Raw genomic sequence first — 8,199 nt, 5'->3', positions numbered from 1 at the left:
TACATGCCACCCAGATCAAACACATGGGAAAGAGACGAATATGAGGACCTGGCAGAGAGTACAATTCAGAGTTTAAGATCATTACTACATAAAATGGAAGAGAAATCGGAAAGAATTATACTAACTGGAGATTTTAATACAAGTATAAATTGGAATACTCTAGATATAATTAGCCAAGAAAACTGCTGGGACCCAAAGCTCCTGGATCTCGTGCAAGAGTTTTTCCCAACGCAACATGTGAGGGAAACCACCAGAAAAAAAGGACTCAGTGTACCTTCAATGCTAGATCTAATATTTACTAGGCAAGAAAATGATATTGACAGTTTAATATATCACCCTCCACTCGGCAAAAGCGATCATGCAGTACTAAATTACAACTTCAGGATAGCATATGACATAATTAACAGCAATGAAAGTTACAAAAAGAGCCTAAACTATAAAAAGGGAAATTATCAAGACCTAAAGAAGTATTTCTTAGAGGCTGATTGGGAAAATTAGCTTAGAGGACAAGATTTAAATATTGTATAAAAAAAATTTGTGAATTTTATGAAATAGGAGTCTAGAAGTACATCCCACAGCACAAAGAAGCAGATAAGAAAATACAGAAATGGTTCAATACAGAATGTAAAAAATCAAAAGAAAGAAGAGATTTGTTGTGGAATAGATACAGAAGACACAATAGTGAAAGGGCGTATAATAATTACAAACAGGCAAGAAACGATTATACAAGAATAAGGAGGGAAGCCCAAAAACAGTTTGAGGAGGATATATTAAATAAAAGTAGTGATCAACCAAAGCTATTTTACAGCTACGTCAGAAGCAAAACCAAAGCAAAAGATAATACAATCCATTACGGACGAGGGAATCACCTATACAGAAGAGAAAGATATTTGTGAAGCGCTAAATAAGAATTTCCAATTAGTTTTTACAGAAGAAAAAAATTTTGAGAGGGACTATGTGGAACATGCATGTCCACACATACTACCAGATATACAAATATCAGAAAAAGTAATACAGGAGGAGTTAAGTAAATTAGACAGAGGAAAAGCAAGTGGTCCTGATGAAATTTCATGTTGGGTACTACGAGAATGTGCAAAGGAGTTAAGTAAACCATTATTTTTAATTTTCAAGAAATCCTTGAGTAAAGGTAAACTACCTGATATTTGGAAGAAAGCAAATATTGTCCCCTTATTCAAGAAAGGGAATAGACAAAATCCACTCAACTACCGACCAGTATCACTGACCAGTGTTGTAAGCAAGGTATTAGAAAAGCTTATAAGAAAAGCTTGGGTAAATCATCTAGAAGAACACAGTATGATAACAGAAAGACAGTTTGGTTTCAGAAAAGGAAAATCATGTGTTACTAATCTGTTGAGCTACTATGACAGAGTAACAAACACAATACAGGAAAGGGAAGGATGGGTGGACAGTATCTATTTAGATTTCAAGAAAGCTTTTGACACAGTACCACACCAAAGACTTTTATGGAAAGTGTACCATCAAGGAGGAATTTGAGGCAAACTGTTTTGTTGGATGCAAGATTTTCTCATAAAAAGAGAAATGAGAACAGTACTAAGGGGAAACTACTCATCATGGAAAGAAGTGACTAGTGGAGTACCACAGGGTTCAGTGCTGGCACCAATCATGTTTTTAGTGTATATAAATGAAAGCTATCTGAATATGTTTGCAGATGATGCAAAAATACAAAGGAGAATTACTAACACAGACTCTTGTAAAGAGCTACAAGAAAAATTAAATAAACTTTAAGAATGGAGTAATACATGGCAAATGGAATTCAATGTGGACAAGTGTCATGTAATCAAGTTTGGTAAAAGTGGAAAAAGACCTGATTGGGATTATACGTTATGAAATAAAACCCTACACACATCAGAAAAAGAGAAGGACCTAGGTGTGATTATCAATAACAGACTATCTCCGGCTGACCACATCAGCGAGAAGGTACAGAACATGTATACACTGCTTGCAAATATGAGAATAGCATTCACATCCATAAATGAAGACATGCTAAGAAGGATAATAACATCACTCATTAGACCAACCCTGGAATATGCATCAGTAGTCTGGAGTCCTTATCTCAAAAAACACATAGACAAGATTGAAAAAGTTCAAAGGGCCGCTACAAGATGGATACCAAGCTTAAGGGACCTAAGCTACGAAGAAAGACTAAATAAACTCAATCTACCAACACTACAGGAGAGAAGGAAAAGACGTGACATGATAATGCTATATAAATGCATATCAGGGAAGGAGAAAATAGACATAAATGATTACTTAACATATGGGGAAGCATCAGCAAGAAGACACTGCAAAACACTGCATAAGAAGAGAGGTGATAAAGACGTAAGGAAATTCAGTTTCCCAAACAGAGCAATTGATCAATGGAATGCACTACCGAATGAAATAGTGTGTGCCAAAACAATTCACAAATTTAAGGATACGTACGATAAATATGATTTAAGACACGAGACAGTACGAGCTTGACTCATTCCTGTAAAGATACAGTTAGGTAAGTACACACGCACACACCTATTTCAGTTTAACCCCCTTGGTCCGTTTCCAGTATAAACCCCCTTCAGCCAGCTTCCAATATAACCCCTCATTCTTCTGCCTCGAATATAAACCCCAGTTGGCTCACCTCCAATTAAACCCCCGCTGGTTCGCTTCTCCGCTTCCAGTATAAGTTTTCCCTATCCCCCTTCTGTAGAACCTCGCCCCCCTCCCCTTCGATCTGTTTATAGTTGACCTCCCCCTCCCCCATGGTGCTCCAACCACATACATTACTTTACACTCACACCTACAGTATATTATTCCTGATGCCCGTATATCACAAATGTAATCTGTGTTTGACCATTTTTGTGATTCAGTATTTATCTTACAGTGCTGGACCGCCTTCACGTTGTGGCACTGACATAGCTGGGCGGGAAATCTGCCCGGTTAGACGGACGTCCCTCAGCTCTATCCAAATTTCTCGAAATGGAAATGGTGGACTGAACGAGGGAAAGTTCAGCCTGCAGTCCACTGTGTTCACATCCAGACGAACCTGAAACAGTAAAAGCAGCAACAATAACAACTCTAGTTACTTGGATGGATTGCGTGCACGTCCCTATAGATATAGTATAAAAGAAGAAACACTCAGGGAATGCAACACCCTCACTCACCGACAGGGCTGAGTCGATTACTTCACTTTGTCCTGTTACCTTTACCTTCTACTGATTATTCTCAAAACTGAATTACTTTATTATTGCCTAACCCTTAACCTCTCCACCACCAACTTTGGTTTAAATAAAAATAACAAGTCTTCGAGTACACTTTCCTTAATGACCATGATTTTTTACCTTTCCCCTGTGGCCTTGACCTTTGGTTAATTCTTCTCAAAATCGATTCTCTTTATCCATGTTTTCACTGAACCCTTCCACAAAGTTTAATTTAAGCTGGATAATAACTGCTGAACTTGACTGTGCGATGTAAGCTTGATTAAAAAAAAAAAAATTGAGTGATTATCAGCCAACTCACCAGACTTTATTCCCAGTTGGGTCGAAATGTAACCTTGGCCTGTGGCCGTGACCTTTGACTGATTATTCTGAAAACTGAACCACTTGGTTCTTGCCTGGCCCTTAACACTTCCGTCAAGTTTGGCTCATATAAGATCAAAACTCTTTCAGATGACCTTCTCCCGTGACCTTGGCCTCTGATCATTCCCTGTGACTTTGGCTTTTGACTGATGTTCTGTATAGTTACTGCTTTTACTCTTACCTCATCCTGGACCCTTTTTGCAAAGTTAGGATATTTTGCGACTAACGCTGTTTAAGTTGACAGTGCCCTGTGACCTAGACCTTTGACATATTCTTATAACAAACAAAAGGTTTATTCCGTGTCTGACCCTCAGCCCTTGCTCCAAATTTGTTTAAAATCTGGTGAACTTTTGTTAACAAACACACACGTGAGGCGAATTTCGATCTTGACCTTTGACTGAGTGTTCTCAGAACTGAATCACTTCCTTCTTAATATTCGGTTACTGCGTCTTCCATTTTTTTAATTGGATAAAAACTTTATAAGTTGATTTTGGTTGGTCAGTGTTTAACACAGCCCTCTGACCCTGACCTTCAGGCGATTGTGCTCAAAAACAATTTCTTTCCTCGTGCGCTAATCCATAACCTTCCACCAGGTTTGATTATAATTGGATTTTTAAAAAGTGTTTGAATTATTTGTTCACACACACACACACACACACACACACACACACACACACGCTCATTCACTCCGATCAGTGCTTAACATCCCCTCTCGCCCCGCAAGGAAATGTGTAATACAGCCATTGGCACGTTATTCAAGTGTTTTTAGAGACTGAAAAGCCAGTCCAGAAAAACAGATGTCTCAATCAGAGGTGCAGTACACGCGTACCAACTACTTGATGTAAAGGACGAGCATATGACTTTGCTCTGTGACCTTGACCTTCACCGATTGTTCTCAGAATCTAATCTCTTCATTCTAGTTTTGCTTGGAACACTCCTACAGTGAGTGGTCGAAGCCAGCTTGAAACTGTTTAAGGTGGTTATATCATATGACCCTGACGTTGATCTTTCCCTGTGACTCTGACATACACTTAACTGGTTTCAAATTCTAAATTCTTTGTTCTCGCCTTACCCTGACCCTCCACAGTGTTTGGTGTAAAACGAACACAAATTATTTTGGGGGCTGACCATGCCATGTGACGACATCTGACCTATTGCTCTAAAAAAAAATATTGGTCAGTGTCTTGGTTGACCCTCGGTCCATTCACCAAGTTTGGTTCAAATTAAATCGACAGTGCTTGGGATGTTTGGTCCACACACATACACAAGGTTGAAACTTGGCAATGGCCTGTGAATTTGGTCTCTGACCTATCTTTGTGACCTTGGCATCTGTGTGATTGCCTTCATAATGGACTTCTTTTGTTTTTGCCTTATCTTCAACCCTTCCACAAAGTTTTATTCAATTGGATAAAAACTCTAAGTTAACTTTGCCCTTGGACCTTTACCTTTGACCTCTTGTTCTATTTCTCCTTGGTGATCCTCAACCCTTCCACCAACATTGACGAAAATTCGGAACAAAACTGTCCGAACCATTTTGATAACTCTCCCACACAGAACGAACTTTGACATTCTCCTGTGGCCTTGACCTTTGAGCAATTATTCTCAAAATTTACTCAGTTTTACCATTACAATTTACAGTTACACAGATCGGACAAAAACTGTTTAAGATTTTTTTCTTGGGGGGAGAGGCAGTGTTTGACCTAGCCCTGTGACCTTGAGTTTTAACCTGGTGTTCTAAAAAGCAATAGGTTTCCTTATTTGGCTAACCCTCAACCCTTCCTCAAAGTTTAGTGGTAAATCTGATGAAATCTTTTTGAGTTATATTATTCACACACACACACACACACACACACACACACACACACACACACACACACACACACACACACACACACACACACTGACGAAGTACGGTATAACATTGAATTTATTACCATTTTCTTTCCTTCCCCTTACCACTCTTTTCCGTCTAGGCTCCTCTCTTCATCTTCCTTCCTTCCTCTTCCTCTTCTTCCCTCTTCTTCCCCTCCCACAACTTTCTTTTATATATTTTCTTTATCCTTCTCTTCCTCTTCCCCTTCCTCTTCTTCCCCTCTTCCTTCCTCCTCTTGACTAACTTAATCCTTCATCCCTCTTTCCGTGATTGTCTCCTCTAATTATGTCTCTCTCTCACTCACTCTCTCTCTCTCTCTCTCTCTCTCTCTCTCTCTCTCTCTCTCTCTCTCTCTCTCTCTCTCTTTTGTCACTTCCTTTCTTTGCATCATTTTCCCTCCCTCCCGCTCTCTCTCTCTCTCTCTCTCTCTCTCTCTCTCTCTCTCTCTCTCTCTCTCTCTCTCTCTCTCTCTCTCTCTCTCTCTCTCTCTCTCTCTCTCGTCCTACATTCCACATTCTTTCCACACACACACACACACACACACACACACACACACACACACACACACACACACACACACACACACACACACACACACACACACACACACACACACACACACACACACACACTGTTTTATCCCTGTCTTTTCTCCCTGCTTTCTGTCTCTCTTCATTCCTCCATCCTACCTTCCACTTCCTTCCTTCCACCTTCCCTCCTGCCCTTCCTTCTCACCCTCCGCCATCTTCCTACATTCCACTCTCGTTGCTTTACCACTTCCTCTTTCTGTGTCCTCATTCCTTTGCCTCATTCTTCCTCCTACCTTCTAGTCTTTCTGTTTTACCATTCCTTCTTTGAATCGTTCTCTCTGACTTTCCTAATTTTGTCTTGCCTTCTTTGTTCTTCTCCTTTTATCCTCTCATGCATCTGCCTAGCTTCCCTCCCCTCTCAAGCTTGTTTCACCTCTTCCTCCTTCCCCTAGTGCTTTCTTTCCTTCACTTGCTTTCCTTCCTCTCTCCTTTCTAATTACAATGCTTTCCTCCTTCATTTCCCTCTTTTTAATTTGTCGTCTCGCTTGTCGTCTTTGTTCCGTCTTCTGTTTGGTACCTTCCTTTATTTGACCCCATTTTCTCTGCCTTGTCCCCTTTTCAGTCCCCTCTGCTTGTCTCCATAATGTCTCCTGCCGGTGTCCCTCCCTGCCCTGCCGTGTCCTGCCCTGTCCTGCCTTGGTGCACCATGCTGTGCTTATTGCCCTGCTGTACCTTCCCCCATCCACTACATAATTACCCTGCCCGGCCATACTCTTCTGCTGTTCTGCTCTGCCATACTATGCTCTGCTCCTGTTATATCATGCCCTGACACTGCTTCTGTTCTGCCCTGCCCTGCCCTGCTCAGCCCTGCTCCTGTCTGTACTGTAGCCGCTTGTGTTACTCAAGGGTGCAGGCTCATTAGTAGAAAGCCCTGCCTCCTTCACTGCCGTCCCCCCTGTCTCACTCCTTGCTTGCCTCTCCCCCTCCCATCGCCCTTCCTGCCTGTCGCCTTCCCTCTCTTCTCACTTCCTTTCTGTCTCCTTGTATCCCCGTCACAACTCCCTATCTTTCTGCTGTCCACCCAGATATAACACCATCCTCCCTGCCGCCCTCCCTGTTGCCTTTCTTCCCTTCCTCCCTGCCTCCTTGCCTGAACTTACCACCGTCCCTGTCGCCCGCCCTGTATCTCTTTTCCCCTCATCGTCTGTCCCTCCTCACCGACCTCTCACTCTCCCTGGCGTCTTCCTTGTCTCCCTGTCTCCTTCTTCGCTGCTCCCTCTGCTTCCCGCCCCGCCTCTCTCCCTCCCAGACACCCTGTTGCCTTTCTACCGCTCCCGGGCGCCATCACCCACTCCTTTCCAGCTTATTACATTCTTCATTTCACCACCGCCTCAGGACACACACACACACACACACACACACACACACACACACACACACACACACACACACACACACACACACACACTATAATTATTCTCAGAGCTACCCCGTGGTTTGTACTCAGCCGGACAGACTATTAAGCAAGATGACGCTGGCAAAGAAAATACCTTCAGATTATTCCTTTCCACCTGAGAACGTCTTTGTATCATAATCTCCTCTACACAGGCTTCTTTTCACCTTAGAGGACATTCTTGAAGATGGAGGAATTAGTTGAAGCCTTCATTAACCCTTTTCAGTTTCAGAGATCGTTCCTTCATTCAGTCATATCTTGTGGGGATGGAAAGAACAACAATATGAGTGCGTAAAAGACATATTCGGGCTGAAGGAATTAGGGGACTCACAGCGAAGATATTTTGTCTTTGGGTAAAAAATAAAAATGTGTTTAATGACAGCAAGGGCAGGGTGGTAATGCTGCAGGTTACCACTCCAGTACCCCTACCACATACTCAGCTTGATTAGTTCAGATGTGTGTGTGTGTGTGTGTGTGTGTGTGTGTGTGTGTGTGTGTGTGTGTGTGAGTAAGGGGAGAGAGGGATTATAAATGGATATATGATAGCCTCTCTCTCTCTCTCTCTCTCTCTCTCTCTCTCTCTCTCTCTCTCTCTCTCTCTCTCTCTCTCTCTCACCCAATTTGTAAACCCTAAGAAATATCGCTAAAAACCTGAGATGAATTATTACACATTCTCAGGTTGACTGGCGTCCCTCCACTTGCCGATAATCTGGAGTATGTGGAGTGGGGAAGGGAAAGAAGTGGATGGGA

Source organism: Coenobita brevimanus, chromosome 97 (assembly GCF_032717465.1).
Source record: "Coenobita brevimanus isolate Jiangsu-jjx chromosome 97, ASM3271746v2, whole genome shotgun sequence".
Classification (NCBI taxonomy): domain Eukaryota; kingdom Metazoa; phylum Arthropoda; class Malacostraca; order Decapoda; family Coenobitidae; genus Coenobita; species Coenobita brevimanus.
This window is presented reverse-complemented; position numbering follows the sequence as displayed.